This window comes from Cricetulus griseus, chromosome 2 (genome assembly GCF_003668045.3).
Source record: "Cricetulus griseus strain 17A/GY chromosome 2, alternate assembly CriGri-PICRH-1.0, whole genome shotgun sequence".
In the NCBI taxonomy this organism is placed as follows: Eukaryota; Metazoa; Chordata; class Mammalia; order Rodentia; family Cricetidae; genus Cricetulus; species Cricetulus griseus.
In genome coordinates this window covers 133,698,193-133,718,390 of record NC_048595.1, presented here as the reverse complement: position 1 = coordinate 133,718,390, position 20,198 = coordinate 133,698,193, and the positions used below count along the sequence as shown (strand labels likewise).

The 20,198-nt window shown below is 39.0% G+C and overlaps 2 pseudogenes; both read left to right on the top strand.

The window, feature by feature from the left end:
• LOC100772779 overlaps positions 1-20,198 on the top strand; it is a 69,355-nt pseudogene that overhangs the window by 23,582 nt on the left and 25,575 nt on the right.
• Positions 14,716-19,206, top strand: LOC113833799 (annotated as a pseudogene).

The window sequence follows — 20,198 nt, the reverse complement described above, 5'->3', positions numbered from 1 at the left end:
CATGTGGGTGGCTGACCTCATAGTAACAGGGAGGAGGGGCAAGGTCAGGTAAGCACATGTTGAGTCTTTTATGTAGCCTGACATGGCTGCTAAAGCAGGGGGGTAGTCCATTCAAGGAGGTTGTCTGATAAAATATATGTTGCAGGATCCTGGGCAGAACTTACCAATTAGTAATAGAATATTTTCTAAAGGTAGTCCAGTCCTTGGACTGTAGAATTCAGTATAGAAAAAAAGCAGGGAGTGATATTGGTGTGTAGAAATTAATCATGAATTTTTCCTGATGATATTGGGGCAAATCTGGGACCCTGAAGGCTGTAATGCAATGAAAATCTGGCAAGAGCAAGCTGTTTCATTTGTTGTCCATGCAGGCAGCAGCTGAATCAGTCTGTGCTGGGAGGCAGCCAGGAGAGTGCAGTGGAAGCCCCTGGAATGTGAGCTAGCAGGCAGGGTTCAGGATGCAGTGAGATCATGGCCAGAGGCATAGAGGATGACACATACATCTGTAACCCTTAAATTCTTATAAATCTGCTAGAATAAATATGTATTAATGGCAGAACATGACATTAAGGAATTTTAAAATGGAAACTTTTCTCTTAGGTGTACATTTGAAAAATTTAAGGACACAAGTTTGGCATATGAGAGAAGAGCATTCCAGGCCAAGGATAAGGGGAAAACCCCCCATCCACCCCCCCAAAAAAAAACAAAATAGGCAGGTGGGAAAACAAATTTTTGCAAGTCATACTTGTCTGAGTTCATTTTGACCTGCTATAATGTTGGTGGATCCAAGGTGATCTCCTGAAATTTATAGGAACCTTGTGATAAAATGTCAGATATAGTAACATTATTATTAATTGTAGTTTGTATTGAAATCAATGGTGTAGAAGAGGCAGGAAGATTCATATTTTCAGTCATAATAGAAGTTTGGGAATCTAAAAATAATTATGTTTAAAAGCAGTAAAATTGATATTTATTTGTTTAGAAAACTGGATTATATAAATTAAGGAGACATTTTCATCAAACTTAGAAGAATTTTCAAATTTATGTTTAAGAAATGAGCAAAGGGAATATAGAATTCTGAGTTTGAAGCTTAATAGCAAATAGTTATGGCTCTATCAGTTTATTAGATATCCATGTGGCCTTTGATGGCAAAATGAGCCATACATACTAACACAGACCCTAACTGTGGTAATTCCATGTACTCAGATATTGTCCTTGGCAGCAGCCTGGGCCTGGATGTCTCCACAGATCAAGATGACTGTGCAGGCCACTAAAATTGGCATCATCCTAGTTTTTGTTTTCCCCTTGAACGCCAACATGACCCCATGTCATGAGCCCGGGCCCTGGCACTTGCATGACCTTCAGTGGATTCAGGAAATACAGACAACAATGGAGACCCTAGTCTGTTGGCCCACAGACTCAGACATGGTCCTATGCCACACTCTGGGCCTGGATATCACTATTGTAATGGGTAGCTACACAGGTCAATAGGACTAGGATGACCCAAGTGGTGGCATGGTCCTTTGACACAAAATGGCCACAGGCGGTATACCAGACCCCAGTATACCACCTTTTGGCCTTTGGTGGCATATGGGTCATGGAAGTCAATATAGATACTGGCCGCAGAAGGACCACAGGACTCAGACATGGTCCTCAGGAGCAGTCTGGGCCCTGAGTCACCCTGGCCCTAGGTAGCAAGCAGGCTACCACCTCAGCCTGTTCCTACCCATCATTACTTCTTCAATCTCTTTCCACAGTACATGAACTGTTCTGCTTCTCTTTCTCTACCTTTTGTCTACCATATATTTGCTTATCAGAGTGGAACCACCTCACCAGGAACAATGTGGGGGTATCTTCAGCCAGTCTGGACTCTGAGGATGCAGGCAGGCTTGTGGGTGTCTTTTATTCACAAGAACCTTTTGTCATCAATCAGGTCTGTATATGCACTCAGCCAGCTCGGACAGTCAATCACTTATTCTTCCTACATGGCCTTCATCTTGGGTATGGAAATTATTTTGATCGCCTCCTGACAATGAGAAGAGTACCTTTCTGAATGCATCTGGGTGTCTGGAATCCACTGTCAAGGGCTGGCCATCACTATATACTTTCAGTCTCCTGGGTTCCACTATAACCAAGCTTGTAACTTTATTTAAATTCTCTAACTCGCTATATCCTAATTTTACAAATAAAAATTTTTCTTTTTCCTATTTAACCAAGTATCTTCAGATTTCCTCCATCAAAAAAGGTAAAAATATGCTTTTGAAAGTGAAAATAGTCTCTGTTACCTTTTCTCCTATCCCAGCTCTTCATGGTTCAAATACTGTGAAATTTCAGAGTTTGAATCATTTTGCTTTTTCTTTCTTCACTTATCCACAGGCAATGATGAGTTTAAAGTGAGCCTGACTACCCTTAAATGAGAAATATTTAAAATTTGTTTCTGAAAAAAAAGAAAGTGCTGATTTGTAGTCCTTGTGACATGCTGTAATATAAACACTCTCATCAAGGTCAGTATCAAATAACCAACAGTTTAAACTACAGATGCACACCCATGACAATTTCTCACAGACTGGACCAACCTTCTCCTATGTATCATTAGAATGTGTCTACAGTGTGAAAAGGGCTCATCTCCTCTACCCCTCAACCCTAGCCAAAGGATCAATGGCAGACTCTACAGCAGCTACTATGTTCCATTTTAGCTACTGGAGTGTCTTGGAAACTAAGTTAAATATAGTGATGCCTGTTACGATAAATCTTTCCGCCATAAGCCGCGGAGCCCCATCACCATGTGTGCACTTTACGCCAGCTGCCCACCCAAGTTAGCGCCCAAAATAATACACAGAGAGACTAGTATTAAGTACAATGCTGCTTGGCCAATGACTAGGATTCTCATCTGTTAGCTCAGTTTTAGTGATCATAAATCTATATATTTTATAAGACTTATTGGACGCCTTATTGGCGTCCCTCCTTGCCGTGCTCACATCCATCCCGCTGCTGGAGGAGGCAAAGGGAAATGGGGATACTTTCAGTTTCCTTTGCTTAAATATGAGTCTCCTTGCTATGTCATTCCTGCCTGGATCACCACTTCTCTACTACATTTCCCAGAATCCCCTTTGACTCCTAGTCCTAACTTGCTGTTTCATTGGCCAAACAGAACTTTATTCAATAATCAATAAGATAAAAATACAAAGAAGTACATTCCCTATCAGACGCCTCTACTTTTTCCAATATATCTTAATACTTCACTTTCTCCCTGCTTTTCTATTAATGTCACCTGTCACCAATCCTTTCTCACACCAATATATATATATATATGGACAAGAAAGAGGCAACCCATCTGTGCATTTGCTGTGTGTCTGCAATGAAGAATATCTTAGTTCTATTAACTCATGATGGATAAAATTCTCTAACAAAAACAATTGTAAGGAAGAAAGGGTTTATTTTGGCTACTTTTTGTCCATTCTGTTTGGGATGTTAGGGTGGCAATAGCTTGAAGAACATGATCACATCATGTGAGAAAGAAGAGTGGTAAATGTTCCTGTTCAGCTTTCTTCTTTTTATCAGTCTTGGATTAAGTGGAATGATATCAACTACCTTTAGAGTTGGTGTTCCCATCTCAGTTAACCTAATCAAATGACCCCTCACTGTTATGCCCTCTCCACATGGAATTCCTCACAAATTAACCCAGAGAATAATTTCCTATGTGATTCTAGGTCAATTCAAGTTGATAACTATTGTTAGATATTAACAAATCTAAAGTGGTCAGCACTTGGCCAGGAAATCCTGAAAGAAGGAATATGATTGGTCACTAATGATATTGAAAAATTTTAACTAACATGTTGTTCCTTAGAGGTCATTAGATCTCTTAATTTCTATATTTTTATGAAATAAGAGTTAGCATTCAAAATAAATAAATAAATAATAAAAAAATTAAAAAAAAGAATTAGCATTCAGTCACTATAACAAAATACTTGAATTATTGAACTTATAATAAAGAAAGGTTAACTTTGGCCTCAGGCTTTGGATGGTTTAGTTCATGGTCAAAAATGGACCTTTCTGTCTTTGAATCCATTTAGCATGGAAATCGTGGAACAGAGGCAGCTTCTCAGCTTATGGCACTAAGGAATGAACAGAGAGTGAGAGAGGATGTATATAGTCTCTTTCAGGGCATGCTGGAATAAATTAATACTGCCTACATTTTAAAGTTCTCAGAACCTCATGATTGTGTCAAAGGGATCCAAGCCTGTAATTGGCGGGTTCTGGGAAGAAAACAAGATGTAATCTATAACACTAAGAAAGTAATTTTTAAAAAGGAAATATTTAATAATTTCTTACAAGCAAAGGAGGCAGAAGAAGCAACAGCAAGGGCTTTCAGAAGCCCATGAAACATTTTCAGCCACAAAATAAATAAATTAATAAGATATTACATCAAACACATGTAAAATTCAATATGCTCAAGTCCAAACTGATATACATGAGTAGTTAAATAGACTTGGAAACAAGACAACAACTTCTGCTTTGCAGAAGAGTCCCACATAATACATGCCCATACTCCTCCCTGAATTGGAGGAACAGAGCTTTCCACTCTTAAGTGCTGCTATCTCACCGTGACTTGATGCAAGAATGCATCATGTAAGGAAGAACAAGATGGCTGTGCAGGGGTTATATTATTTTTTATTGAAAAATCTGACAAGGACCAGATGATTAGCAATTTATCATCAGTCACAATTTAACACCAGCAGGTGCACATCAACGATGGCAATCATCTTTCTTTTGCTGTTTGATATCTAGTAGGTTTTGTCTGTAGCCATGAACCATACACTCAGTCTCCTCAAGAGAAAAACATAAAGAAGATTCTAATAGAAGAACATTATTTGGTATACCTGTCTAAAACCTCAAAACTGTCAGTCATAAAATTCAAGAATAGTCTGACAGTAGCATAAATAGACACATCAAATATGGTAACATGGCATCCTAGGTTGGATCTCAAAGCAGAACAAAAATATTAAGGATGGGATAAAAGCAAAAGAATCAGTTTTTATATCTTAAGTCTTAAGAAATAGCTTGTCCTTGTGTCCTTAAAATGGAAATATCTGATGCTCAGATTATTACTCCCTGTCCTTACTGTTCCAATGGGAGGAAAGCTCTTAGACAAAAATAGTGTTTATCAGACTGGCAGTACACAGGTGAGTCGGTCCTTTCTATAGACCTAACCTATGCATCGGTGCTTAGATTCTTTTGCTAAAATCTTCATTTATATGGTGGTAGAAGAATTGGGAGCCTTTAGAAATTCTACTATTAAGTCTGATGATGGGGGTTGTCCTTTTGTATATGTTTCTCTTATTGTTTGATGAATAAAACACTGTTGGGACAATGCCCAATGAGGCAGGAAGATAGGTGGAACTAAGAGAGGAGGAGAAGTCTGGGAGAGCCCGACAGAAGCAGTCGCCATGTAGCAGGCAAAGGAGTTACAGGTCTGACATTCTCCAGTAAGCCAAGACCACACAAAAATACATAGATTAGTAGTTATTGGTTAATAATTAAGAAAGAGATAACCAATAAGTAGCCCTCGTCACCAGCCACCAGTTTTATAACTAATATAGCGTCTGTGTGTTTATTTGGGGCTTCAGTGTGGTGGGACCTGCTGGGCCAAGAATCTCCTGTAACATTACTCATTCTTGTAACTGACTGTGTGATGTGTCTTCAGTGACACCTATTGGATCTTAAGAGTGTTATTAGAAAATCCTAACACTGTCCATGAACTTTCTGTTGGCTTTTTGTTTAATTATCCTTTTGCTTATTTCTGCTTTTACCTCAGCATGCCATGTGGTACACAGCAAAGGAGAGTTCCTAAGAATGTATGTGATGGTGCCTGTTCTTTCAACCACTGAAAATGTGAGATACACAAACTTATCTTTTTAAAGTTGGCATACCTCAAGCATTTTATTATAGTGAAAAAAGGCTCTGGGATGATTGCAGCAGGGTCTGTCATTCATAAACCTTTCCAACGTGGTTCCATAGAATTTTTCTAGGAGTATCTAAATATAGGGCTTTTATTACCATGATAGGAAAGTCAGGACAGCAAAAAAAAAAAAAAAAAAAAAAAAAAAGAAAGAAAAGAAAAGAAAAAAGAAAAGAAGTACTATAGTGGGAAATACCAATACAGAGTCAGGTAGAGATATAAGGGTATTTAATAGGGAAAAGCCTTACTTACAGAGCGACCTAGCCAGCCGGCATGGCAGCAGTCTGTACGAAAGCCCAGAAGAGAAACCGAAAGAGCAAACGCAGTCACACTACATCACTCTGACCACGCCCTCACAAGCATGGTCAGGCACACCTGTAGCCAGCCTCTAAGTAGGCGTGTCTACATCTTTCCCTACAATTCCCCTTTTAGTCTAAAAGAGGATTAAAACTTAACACTTTAAAGTATCCAAAATTAACAATCATAAAGGTAAAATATAAGAAGATACAACAATCTGCTTATGTCACATCCTAACTATCTATTTTAACTAAACCCTAAAGTAATCTGACAGAGGTATCTAAGCCTGAACACCTCATTCCAATCCCAACCAAAAACAATAGGAAGCTATCCCTAGCTAGGTATATACACTATCCTAAGTGACAACAATGGGGAAAGGGAGCATAGCATTCTCCAAGTTACTTCCTGCTGAGATGGGATGATGATAGTCATGTGGGGTCCTGTAGGAAGAAAATATTAGTGTAGTAAAAGTCTTGAATGGATTGTATCCAGTCTATGTTAGATGGGATTCTCTTGATAGAAGATCTCGCTTGAAATCCTCAACTTGATTGAAGTCAGTATCCGAAGCTTTGGCCTGAGTGTCAGTTGAAATGGAGCAAGTTGGATCCAGTGCAGTCGAGGAGGTGTGGCTCATTTTCTTTCCAGGGTGTCCAGGGATTGCTGTCAGGCTGGTCTTCATTGGCTGTGTGGGACTGAAACATAAATAGTTAGCAGAGAAATGTTTGCTTGTGTATGTACACATGCTGGGGAATGCAACCATGAGAGCATAACAATTATGAGAGGGTTTACACCTTGAGAGAAAGATCCAAGAAAAGACAAAGACAGTCCCCAAATTCTTCTTTTATTCTGTATTACATCAATTGGCTTCTTGATACAACACAGAAACAGTAAAGTTTAGTTAAATAACATGCTTGGATATTAGAGGAGGAAAGCCAAATACACCTCTAAATCCCACATTGGTTTAATTGAATAGGGACTAGGAAATAAAGAGAAATAGAGGTTTTTGAGAGACAGCTGTAAAGTTTACCGTATGGCACATTCCTTTTATTTGATAGTTATAGCTACCTTCTCTTCTTAAGTATCTACCCATGTAGTGTCCTTTGCCTTCTGGAGATGAGTTTTCCTGTGAAGATAAAAGCAAAACACTTCCCTTTCCTTTGGGAGGTTTCTATTAATTTATAAGATATAACTTAGTAGAATACCTGTTATTTTTCCTCGTCGAGAGGTTTTTCCTTTTCCACTCGAATCTTGATCAACTTTGATTATATCCAAAGTTTTTCTTCTCCTGTAGAAACCAATGCAAAACCCCGACCCCATCATAACACATGTCCTGGTTTCCATTCAGAAGTTAGTACATATTTGAAGTATACCGGTTGATTCAGTTTAGCAGTTTTCTCCGTAGTCCAGTGTCTTTCTGCAGCTGTTTGTCCTTTTTCATTGGCATTAAGAAAATTTAGTGTTAATAAAGCATTATGCAACCTATGTTTGGGGGGTTTAGTCTTGCAAGCTTGTTTGTTGAGCATCTCCTTAAGTGTTCTATTACATCTCTCAACCACTGCTTGTCCTGTAGGATTGTGTGGTATACCAGTAACATGCTTTGTGTTAATATTTGAAAAGTTGCTCCAATTTTGTAGAGACATATGCTGGAGCATTGTCAGTTTTTATTAGTGCAGGTATACCTATAACTGCCATCACCTCTAGCAGGTGTGTAATAACACAATCAGCTTTTTCAGAGTTAAGAGAAGTAGCCCATTGGAGCCCTGAGAACGTATCTATAGTATGATGCACATATTTCAAATTTCCAAACTCTGAAAAGTGAAAGACATCCATCTGCCAAACCTCATTTCTCTGAATGCCCTTAGGATTACAACCTGCTGGCAATGGAGTTTGATTATAAAAGGAACAAGTAGGATAGTTTTTCACTATCTCCTTGGCTTGTTGCCAAGTGATGGAGAAGTCCTTTTTTAAATCTTTGATATTTACATGATGTTTCTTATGAAATTCTGAGGCTTCTAGCACACTTCCAATTAATAAACAATCAATCTCATCATTGCCTTATGCTAGTGGGCCAGGCAGAACTGTATGGTATCTGATATGTGTAATATATATAGGATTACTTCTGTTTCTGATAGTTTCCTGTAATTGTAAAAACAGAGAAGTTAATTCTGTATTATCAGGAACAAATTCTGCAGTCTCAATGTGTAATACAACTCTCTCTGCATATTGAGAATCAGTAACTATATTAAGAGGTTCTGTAAAATCCTTAAGTACCATGAGAATTACATATAATTTTGTCTTCTGTACAGATGTATATGGACTTTGAACTACTTTACTTACCTCACCTGCTTTATAACCTGCCTTACCTGATTTGTTGGCATCAGTGTAGAAGGTAAGAACTCCAGAAATTGGAGTTTATCTTACAATACGTGGAAGAATCCATACTGTCTTTTTTATGAATTTAATTCTGTCAGATTTGGGATAGTTGTTGCTAATTGTCCCCAGAAAGTCAGTAAGAGCTATTTGCCAATATTCATTATCCTTCCATAAGGAAGAAATTTCTTCATTAGTTAAAGGTACTATAATTTCTGCTGGATCTTTTCCAGTCAGTTGACAGAGTCTTAATTTGCCCTTTGAAATCAAATCAGAAATATATTTTATATATGTCTTTAACTTTTTATTTTGTTTATGTGGTAGAAATATCCATTCCAATATAGTGTCTTCCTTTTGCATCAGAATTCCAGAAGGGTATTCTCTGGATGGCAAGATAACCAGAATACAGTCTAAATCAAGGTTCATCCGATCCACATGTGCATCCAATATTCTGTTTTCTACCCATTGTAACTCTTTTTCTGCCTCAGCAGATAATATTCTCAGACTGTTTAGGTCCTTATCACCTTTAAGGGCCATTTTTAAATGCTTTAAGTCATGTCCTTCTACGCCAATAATCATCTGCAATTGAGAAATTTCCCCTAATAATTTCTGAAGAGAATTAAGAGTGTGATACCGATCTCTCCTAATTTGTACCTTTTGAGGTCTGATTCTTTGTAAGTCTATCTTGTAACCTAAATAGTTAATAGAATCTCCTCTTTGTATCTTTTCTGGAGCAATCTGTAACCCCCAACGAGGCAGAACTTCCTTCACCATTTCAAACATACGTTCCAAAGCTTCCTTATTAGAATCTGATAAAAGAATATCATCCATGTAATGATAAATAAGAGATTGTGAAAATTTCTTACGAAGTATTTCCAAAGGTTGCTGTACAAAGTGCTGACACAAAGTAGGGCTATTTAGCATTCCTTGTGGCAAAACCCTCCACTGATATCTCCTAACAGCTGTGAATTATTAAGAGTTGGTACAGTAAATGCAAATTTTTCTCTATCTTTTACCTGTAATGGTATTGTGAGGAAACAGTCTTTTAGATCAATGACTATGATAGGCCATCCTTTAGGTATTAAGGAAGGTAATGGCATTCCAGGTTGCAGAGAGCCCATTGGTTGAATTACCTTATTTATAGCTCTTAGGTCTGTCAGCATTCTCCAGTTACCTGACTTCTTTTTGATGACAAATACAGGAGAATTGCAAGGACTGGTAGATTTCTCTATATGTCCAGCGTCTAGCTGTTCCTGTACTAACTTTTCTAAAGCCTCTAGCTTCTCAGAGGTCATAGGCCATTGTCCTATCCAAACAGGTTCATCTGTAAGCCATTTCAATGCCAGGGCCTTTGGCTCCTCTGAAGGTCCATCATTTGTACCTAGTTTCTGTACAGCATGGATGGTTGGCAACCGTTTTCCATAGCGTCTTACCACATCTTTTCTACTATCTAAAGATTGTACATAATTTATATCTGACACTGGAGGAATATTAATCTGAGTATTCCATTGCTGTAAGAGATCACGACCCCAGAGATTTATAGCTATATCTGCCACATATGGTTTCACTATCCCTTTCTGTCCTTCCGGTCCAATGCAGACCACCGAGTTAACACTCTGTCGAACTCTAGATAGAGTTCCAATTCCTAAAAATTGTACATTTGCCTCTCTAAGAGTCCATTTATGAGGCCAAGACTTTTGAGTAATAGTTACATCTGCCCCAGTGTCCACTAAGCCAGAAATAACTTTATTATTAATTTTCACTTTCAACTGAGGCCTTTTATCATTAATAAAAGCTTGCCAAAATATGAGTTTCTCATTTTGTCTATTCACACTTGATTCTTCATCACTATTCAAATTACCATCTAGAGCAGTATCGTTTTTCACAATAGGCAATGAACTATCTATTGTTCCTTTGAGAGATTGTCTCCCACTGCTACTGGGAATGACCGGTCCTTTCTCGATGTGGGGGACTTCTTGAGGCCCCCCTCGGGGTTTCCCGACCTTAATGGGTTTCCTTGTATGTCCCTGGTCGATCTACATTCATTGGTCCAGTGTCTGCCCTTACCACATCTCTACACTATCCAGAGGCAGTGGCCTGTCGTATGAGGCATTGTTAGAATTCATTTGTCTACAATTTCTCTTAGTATGTCCCATTTTACCACAGTTGAAACATCTAGGTTCCTGGAGCCTTCGTGGTCTCCAGGGGAAGGCTCATCCTACCCAAGGTTCTGGTTCATAGTAGTAGTAACCTCTAGCCTCTTGGTACCTATGTTGACCTCTGTAAGGTGCTTCTCCTTGCCAAGCTCTCACATCCTTAGCTCTCGAACTTTTAATTTCCTGTTGCCATTTTAAACCTTTGGAGATGGCTTCTCCTACCCAAGCTCCAGTATCTTGCACATTATAGTCAATGTTGGCTGCATGCAAAACCCATTCTTCTAGCGGCGCTGTTCTGATCTTTAAAGGCAAAAGTATTCTTTTGCATATTGGGTTTGCATTTTCATAAGCTATTGTATATATAATTGTCTTGTTTCTGGATCTGTTATCTGTAATTCTACTGCCCTAATTAACCTTTGTAAGAAGTCCTGGAACTGTTCTGTAGGTCCGTGTTCTATTCTGGTGTAAGTTTCTAGGCGTTCTCCTAGCTCACAAACCTTATCCCAGGCATTTAATGCTGCTTTCCTGCATAGAGACAGTATATCGTCATCATATTCAGCCTGAACCTGTGGGTCAGCATAAATACCCTGACCAAGAAGCTTATCTAGAGGGGCTTGAAAACCTTCCTTTATACCCTGATGCTCAAAGAGCTTGGCTTCTTCCCTTACTAATGCCTTCCACTGGATTTGGCATGAATTCTCAAATACAGCTGCTACCAATCGTTCCCAATCTGTGGGTGTCACCCTGTTAAAGGTTGCCCATGAATGTAATAGCTGTTTTACGTACCGGCTATGGAGACCATATGAGACAACTGATTCTTTAATATTCTTAAGATCCTTCAGCTGTATAGGTTGCCATTCATAAGCCATCCGTCCATGAGGGTGTTTCTTAAAAGCTGGCTTTTCTACCATGGTGGCTGGGTACACCAATGGTGTAAGAGTAACAACCTTAGAAGAATAGTCACAATACCTGGGTGGAGTAGGTGCCTGGGATTGGAGTGATTCTGCTTCTGAGGCATCCCAATGATCTTTAAGCCTAGTAATGATATCCTTTTGAAAAGTTTCAATCTCCTTAATCATAAAAATTCCAAGCAGGTTAGTGAATCTGTAAATTGCTCTAACTGCTCATTTACATGTTTTTCTAGGTCTTTAATACGATCATCCTTAGGCAGCATCTGGATGGCATGGAAACTGCCTTCTAGGTATTGGAGTCTAGATACAAGGTCATGATTTGCTGATTTTGAGTCCTCATCAATTGACCATATGGACCTATGTAATCTGTCAGCCCTGTACTGTAAATTATCTTCCAAACATTCAAATCTAGACTCAAATTTGTGATCTGCTACCTTGGATGCTTCAATAATTGATTGAATGGCATTGTCCATTTCTTCAACCCTATCCTGGGTATCTTGCACCTTTGTATCTAATTTCTGGGTAACATTGCCTATCTGAGTTTCTAGCTGGCTACAGATATTTTTTAGCTCATCACGGTCTTCTGACAGCCTAGCCTCTAAGGTCTCAGACATGGCATAAATACGCTGCATCTCATCTTGGGTAACAGACAGCTCTGTCTTTAATGTATTGTAAATAGAGCCAAGCTTATCATTCAATTTCTGTTCCACTTGCTGCACAACTGTGGTCTGACCTAATCTGTTCTCCAAAACCTCATTGCGTAAAGCTGTTATTTCCTGCAAGCAGGTGGTGAGGTTATCCTTAGCCCTATTCCTGAGTCCACTGGCTAGTAATATTATTTGTACAGTCACACCATGTCACCCTGACCACTCCCTCACAAGCGTGGCCAGGCACACCTGTAGCCAGCCCCTAAGTAGGCATGGCTACAGCTTCCCCTACAAAGTATAATATATTTTCTTGTTATTTTATATCTAAAAAATTCAATACATTATTAATAAATATTACATCATAGTGTATAAAGTTATGTACTATAAACAAAGGAGTTTATTTCAATTAAGAGGATTTCAAGACGTCACTTAATCTTTGTATTCCATGATATTAAAAGGCTAAAGAAAACTATACATCATGTGTATTTGAGCATAAAACAAATTTAACAAAATCCAGCTGTGCTTTTTGTCCATTTAAATTTCAATAAAGAAACACTATGAGAAACTTTACTATGCCTTAGAGTTCCTGTATAATCAGCTTTTGCAACTTAATCTAAAGGCATATCTTTAATCTTAATTACATACTCTTCCTTATCTATGACACAAGTAAAATGTGTGTGTCCTGTTGTTGTTGTCTTTATCATTGTTGCTGTTATTGTTGTTATTGTTTTTGTAATCAGTTGCTAAAAACATCCAATAAGTCAAAATCAACCCTAAAGAAAACAAGAACCCACCATAAATTTTGGGAGTAATGTGGATATATGGAGATAACAGATGAATGGTTTTGAGTTTTTTTCCATTTCAGTTTCCGTATCTTTTTTGTTGTAAAACTAGTAAGAAATAATTAAGTCAGAAATTCTCATACCAAATTGTCTGTGCTGTTGAATAAATATAAGGCAAGCTGTTTGTCTGGAACCATCAGAGGACATGGGGAAGAGAAGTAGAGACCAGAAATCTGTTTAAATTTAAATAGTTTAATAGTTTAGTTTAAATAGATCAAACTATTCCAAGAAGAATCTTTTTTCTCTGATTTAACACTGATCAAGTATATTTCATTTAGTCTCATTCTACCAGGTTCTAGAAGACATTAGAAAGGAGGGAAAGCTTGAGAGGGCATCTAGTTTAGATAAGAATAAATAAAACTCTATTCAATTAAAGAGATTTTTCTCTCATGAATTTCTAAAAAATCTATCAAAAAACAAGTCTTTAATATTAAGAAATAAAATATAGTTCAACAAATTGGTGGACAGAAGATGAGTTTACAAAAATCAGTTTTATGTGTATCTACTGTATGTAATAATGGGACCACAAATGAAATTTTGTATAAGTGTATGAAATCAGTCACTTGAAATATGTGAGGAAAACCACACAAATTGATATAACACTTTGTGCTTTCCCAATCAACATCCACATAGTTTATTTGGTGGAAATTAGTGAGATTATTTCAACATTTCCAAGAGAAATACCAGAGGCCCTCAATATCCAAAGCAATATTGAAAATAAGAAATTCTGGGACTTGACAATATCTGACTTTGATTCTTGTTTAAAAATTAGCATCAGAGATGGGATTTGGCTTGCTGGGATCTTCCCAAGAAGTGAGAAGAAAGCCAGACTGGGACCTTAGGTGCAGGCTGGCAGGAAGATGGCCAGGAGACCCTTCATTTTAAAGAAATAAGGGCCAGATGGTGGTGGCACATGCCTTTAATTCCAGCACTAAGGAGTCAGAGGCAGGCACATCTCTGTGAGTTGGAGACCAATCTGGTCTACAAGAGCTAGTTCCAGGACAGCCTCCAAAACCACAGAGAATCCCTGTCTCAAGCCCCCCCCCAAAAAAAGTAAAGAATTATGGGGCAGAGAAAAGAGAGAGTTAGAAAAAAATGGTTCATATGTCATTGAAAGACATAAGGAAGAAATGTAGATGGAGGAGATAGGGAAGATGTTTAAGGTCATCTTGACACCTGGGTACATGGTGACAGTGGTGAGGAGTAGACAGAGGAGGGAGGTCTGCTTGTCTCCTGTTATCATGGCCATGTCCAGATCATGCTGTTACCAAGGGACATGTGTGGGTCTCTGGTCCTACAGTGGCCAGGGTCTGTTTTTATATCCATGGCTCCTGTTGCCGTTGAGTGCCAGGCTGACTCTAGTGGGCTGGGCTGCCTTCTGAATCCCAGTTTAGGTCCAGGAGCTGTGATGACACTAGGGACATACTGATTTGTGTGGCCCTTACCGTCTCCTGGGGCCATGGTGACAACCAGGCCTAGGCTTCAACTGAAGACCAGGTCTGTACTATGGTCTTACTGCCCCTGAAGTCTATGTTGATGCCGGTGTCCCCACAGTGTCCCCAAAGGCCACATGAAGCCTTGGGTATGGGCCTCTCCTGTGGCCTTGTTGGTTTCAAGCAGCCATGCTGCCACCAGAGCCATCCTGATCTGAGTGACAGGAGCTACCACTTGGTACAAGAATATCCACCAGGCCAAGGAGCTGCCTAAGGCCATGTCTGGGGTTGTGGCCCAGTTGCAGTTGGGATCTATGTTGAAGTCTGTGGCACAAGTTGCCACTAGGGCCCATACAGAAGTCCAGGATCTGGGCCAGAGCCTATGGCTTGGTTGGAATCAGTGAGGCCCTGCCATGGCAGGGGCCACAAAAAGAATGTTGCCCTGTGCCACCACCTGGGGCCATAGTGTCATCCAGGCCCAGGTTGCCACTGAGACCCTTGTCTTGGTCCATAGCCCCGGTCCTGCATTGTCACTAATGGTCACATAGATGCCTAGGGTAAGGGCCACACCCTGAAGTCTTGGTGGGGTGCAGCAGCCACATGGCTGCCAGAAAGATTGCCACCTGAATTCCTTCTACCCAGAGTCAGAATGTCTTCTGGGCCTAAGCTGCTGCCAAGGGCCATATCTGGGTCCATGATCCAGCTGCATCTGGGATCTGTAGATGTCTGTGGCCAGTGTCACCTCAGGAGACCTTAGGAGTCAAACCACATGAAATCTGAGGGATATACTGAGTCAGCCCTGCCCTTCACTGACCTGGAAAATCTGGCCTTGTCTCTCACTGGCCACTACAGCAAGAGAGGGCCACTCAGCTGGCCCCTGAACTCCAGAGAGATAGCCTCCACCCCTCACCACAGGCAAAAACCAGAGGCCTTGAAACAGACCAGTTACTCACTGCAATAAACATGTTCCAGTCGAGCTGATGGGACAAAGGAGTATACCTCCAGTGCTATCAGGATAGATGAAGTGATGGAGAGGCTGTTTTGTTTCATTGGGGGTTTCTTATTTTTGCTTTTGTTTGTTTGCTTGCTTACTTTTTAGTTTTCTTAAATGAGGTGGTGCAACAAGGATGAGGAGGATATGGGGAGACAGGGAGGTGCACAGAATTTGGGTGCATAATATAAAACCCCCAAAGATTCAATAAAGTTTTTTAAAAAGAGAAACCCTAATTAAGAAAAAAAAGTTAGCATCATAGTAGTCAAAAAATAAACCACAGAACGATTATTAAAATTCACATTAAAATTGTCAAACTTGGGTCAGTTTAGAACAAGTAAAATACATTCTGTCTATCAGATAATTACATCACAGTTCATAACACTAACAAAATTACAGTTATGAGGTAACAATGAAAAGACTTTGTGGTTGGTGAATAAAACACTAATTGGTCAGTAGCCTGGCAGGAAGCATACGGTGGGCTACCAGATGAGGAGAATGCAGGGAAGAGGAGGCAGAAAGAGATTGCCAGGAAGAGATATCATGCTGCCCGAGGAGTAACTTGCCAGTTTATGGGAAAGCCAAAGCCTTATGGCAATACATAGATTAATAGAAATGGGTTAATAATTAAGAGAGAGCTAGCCAATAAGAAGCTTAAGCCACTGGCCAAGCAGTTTAATAATTAACATAGCATCCATGTGTTTATTTGGGCTACACAGCTTCGGTACCAGGCAGAAAAGAAATTTCCACCTACGAAAGGTATTAAGTTATTAGCAGTCATCCCTCATAGGAAATTGTGCATATTTTGTTCTCTTTGTTCCTTGCTGTGATAAGGTGAGCAACTGCTTCAGCTGCAAGATCCCCATGAGAGATTCTGATTCACCATAGGATCAAAGGCAGCAAGGTCATTTGAGCCACAGAGTCAGGAGCCTAAAGAAGTCTTCCTTCCTTGTAAGCTCATCATGTTATGAATTATCTCAGAGTGGCTAAATGCCAACAGATTCTTGGTTTGTGGAATATAAAGAATTGTTATTAAGATTTATAAGACATAGACTAAATAGATATGTTTTAGAGAACCAGCTTGATAACTAGAAAGAAGGAAGGATATATTGCATTGACACTGACCAGCTAAAGAAAACAGTCATCTTCAATGACCTAGTCATTAACTTGTTTTCAAAATCGTTTTGCATATGTCATAAGGTAGTCACTATGTTAACACTGAGGTTACCAGCAGTCCTTCCCTGCTTAGAACTGATGTTGTGTTTGAAAAAGATAGAAGTCTTATTTATTTTTCTCTTGTTGTGATGTGACAGTAGAAAGAGTTTACTAAGTGCTTACACTTTAAAATGGTAAGTCAGTGACCATCATGAAAGAGAACATGGCAGCGAGTAGGCACGCATGATGCTGTAGCAGGAGGTGAGATCTCACACCTGTTCAGAAAGCAACCATCAGGCAAAGAGAGGTAACTTAGAACAGCATGGGATTTGAAGCCTTTCCACAGTTACAGAGTTCTTACAAAAGGCCACACCCCCTAATCCTTGTTAAACTCTTCCAACAACTGGGGACCACATATTCAAACCACCACAATGGATAAATTCAAGTGTTCTAATTTTGGTGTTAATATAAAGTTTTATTAGTCACTGTTTAACTAATACCAGTCCACCAACATAAGGCTCAGATATCTCCAAGCACAGTAATTGTATCATGAGGACATCCACAATTTCCAAGCCTCCTAAATACAAGTCACAGAACTCACTGGACATTGCTGATTTACCAAAGTCAATGTTGAGTTGGTTACAAGGGGTTCAGTTTGCAGTTATTCGTAAATCCTTCCCTTTCGTGGAGAGTTAGGGCTGCTGCACATGATGTGGCACAGATGTTAATGAGTTATATGGAAGAGCTTTGCTAACATTGAAAAGAATTGGAAAGCAAATGTGAGGAAAATGGTTTACATATAGTGATTGTAAGAACATGGTCCTGCCTCATTAAGAAGAAAATCATTCTTAAAGGAATTCATTAAGGAATCAGTTCACACCTCCTGCAGCTTTCTGCCTAGGACACAAAATTGAGAAACTGTTTTTACTTGATGATTTTAATAGCTCTTGTTTTATGATACCTGACTGTTTCATGCTTCTTATCATGTAAGCCATGCTGAACTAAGTCAATGGTGTAATGGTCCTGCTAATCCCTGTACCTCTCTTTTTGGGGGGAATTTTTTGAAGAGGTTCTTCTGGTCTGTCCTCCATGTTGTCCCCCTTCTCACAGAGGTTATCTCCTTCCCCCAAGTTCTCTTGTTCTTACTCAAAATGAAATTTTCTTCCAGGTGTTGACAGAAAATCTATCAACTCTTTTAAGACCCTGTTATGCTCTTTTGGAAATCTTTCTATTATATATTTATTTATCTCTATCACGTATCTGTCTATCTATGTATCTTTCAATCAACCAACCAATCAATCATCTACCACATATCTACTGTCATCTATTTTCTACTCATATTAATTTTCTTTGTATTTTTCCTATACCTTAAGATAATATCACAGCCTCAGGGTTCTTTGTCTTATAAAACTCATTCCTGAATTACATGTAATTATATGTCAGCTTTCTTTCCTTAACCAACCCTGGTTTTTCTTTTTGCATATATTTAACACTGGAATAATGAAGGAACAATTGATAAGGTGACATGTTACAAGGATATAAAGGAAAGGAGATAGTGAGCTTTGCAGACATAATGGGAAGAAGTAGAGAAGTAACTCTGCTTCTATTTAATTAGGGTTATAAATCTGTTTAAATTGCTTATCTGTTCTTGATTTAACTTTGGTAAGTGATATCTATCCAGAAAATTATCCATTTCCTTTAAATATTCAAATTTTGTGGAGTACAGGTTTTCAAAGTATGACCCAAAAATTCTCTGGCATTCTCACTGTCCTTTGTTATGTGCCCCTTTTCATTTCTGAATGTCTTAAATTATATGTTCTCTCTCTGCCTTTTGCTAAGTTTGAATATAGGTTTGTCTATCCTATTGATTCCTGTGGAACCACTGCTAGGGCACGAGGAAGGTGGCAACCCTGGGGTTGCTGGCTGGAGGAGGCACTACTGTGAAGGCCCCAGGTGCCCAGTGTGTCCTGGTGAGTGCTGCCAGCTCCTATAAAAATCCATAGACAGTCCCAAATATATTGTCGATGACAAGAATTGGCTTGGTCCAGTGTTAGGCTATCTGATTCTTGAAAAAGATTTTTTAATGTTGTGCTGGTGTTTTTGACTTAGATTGGCTAATGGATTTGTGGAATGGATTTATTGCTCGAAACTGGGCCAATCAAAAACCACCTTTGGGAAGTCCTCTTGATCCACTTGCTGATAAAGTTCTTATCAGTCAGCATCTTATGTGTTAGCTTGACCTATACAGAACTTATTCCAGTGCCACTCACTTACATGATAGTTTCAAGAGATGTAATGTTGATCGATGCAGTGTTTTATGTCAGATACTGAAGTCTGCCAACACCGGGAACACTAGCTAAATATGCCAATCCTCGCTATGCCACTCCTAGATTAAAACCCACATGCATCAACAAGGTAAATACAGCATTTGGTGTGGTGAACACTTGACCATTTGAGAAGCTGAGAATAAACTTAGCTGTAGATAGGTGTACAGAGCTTTAAAATGCAAATAAAATAAAAATAAAATAAAAATAAAATAAAAATAAAATAAAATAAAAATAAAATAAAAATTGATGGGGAATGTACTATGTATGTTTATCTGATTGATTGTTAAATAAAATACTGTTTGGCCAATGAGACAGCAAGTAGATGGGACTAGGAGTCAAAGAGGATTCTTGGAAATGTAGTAGAGAATTGCTAATCCAGGCAGGAAGTGACATAGCAAGGAGACTCATATTTAAGCAAAGGAGAAACAGGAAGGGCCCCCTTTTCCCCCTCCACTCCTGCTCCAGTGGCAAGATGTGATCCCAGCAAGGAGGGACGCCAATAAGGTGTCCAATAAGATAATTGTTATAAAATATATAAGTGTATGATAGTTAAGAATGAGTTAGCAGATTGGAAATGCTAGTTATTAGCCAAGCAGCTTTGAACCTAATACAAGTTTCTGTGTATTCATTTGGGCCTAACTTGGGCAGGCAGCTGGCATAAAGCGTACACATAGCGGTGGGGCTCAGGCGACATTTGGCAAAAAGTTTTATCATAACAAAAAATGGTCAAATAAAATAGATGGCCTTCAAGTTCATCAATAGTCTTTCAGCCTTTCAGGTACCAAATAGTTTATGTTTTGGGATAACAGACAACACAGGAGTCTGAATAGGAGAACAAGTAATAATGGGCTTTGCATCTTAAAGGCAGAGAATTACATCATGCCTTCCCACACTTTCTAATGTGATATTTGCATGATATTGGAACCTATACTTATATGTCATGTAAATAATATAAAACTTTATATCTTCCAGAGTCTGTTTTTTCAGCTTTGGGGTATCTTCTATTGTTAACTCAATAAAAGACCTGGAAAAAAGATACAGGGGGTTATTCCATTTTTTTGTATCTGTTGAGGTTTGCTATTTGCTGAGTATGTGGTTGATTTTAGAGAAGGT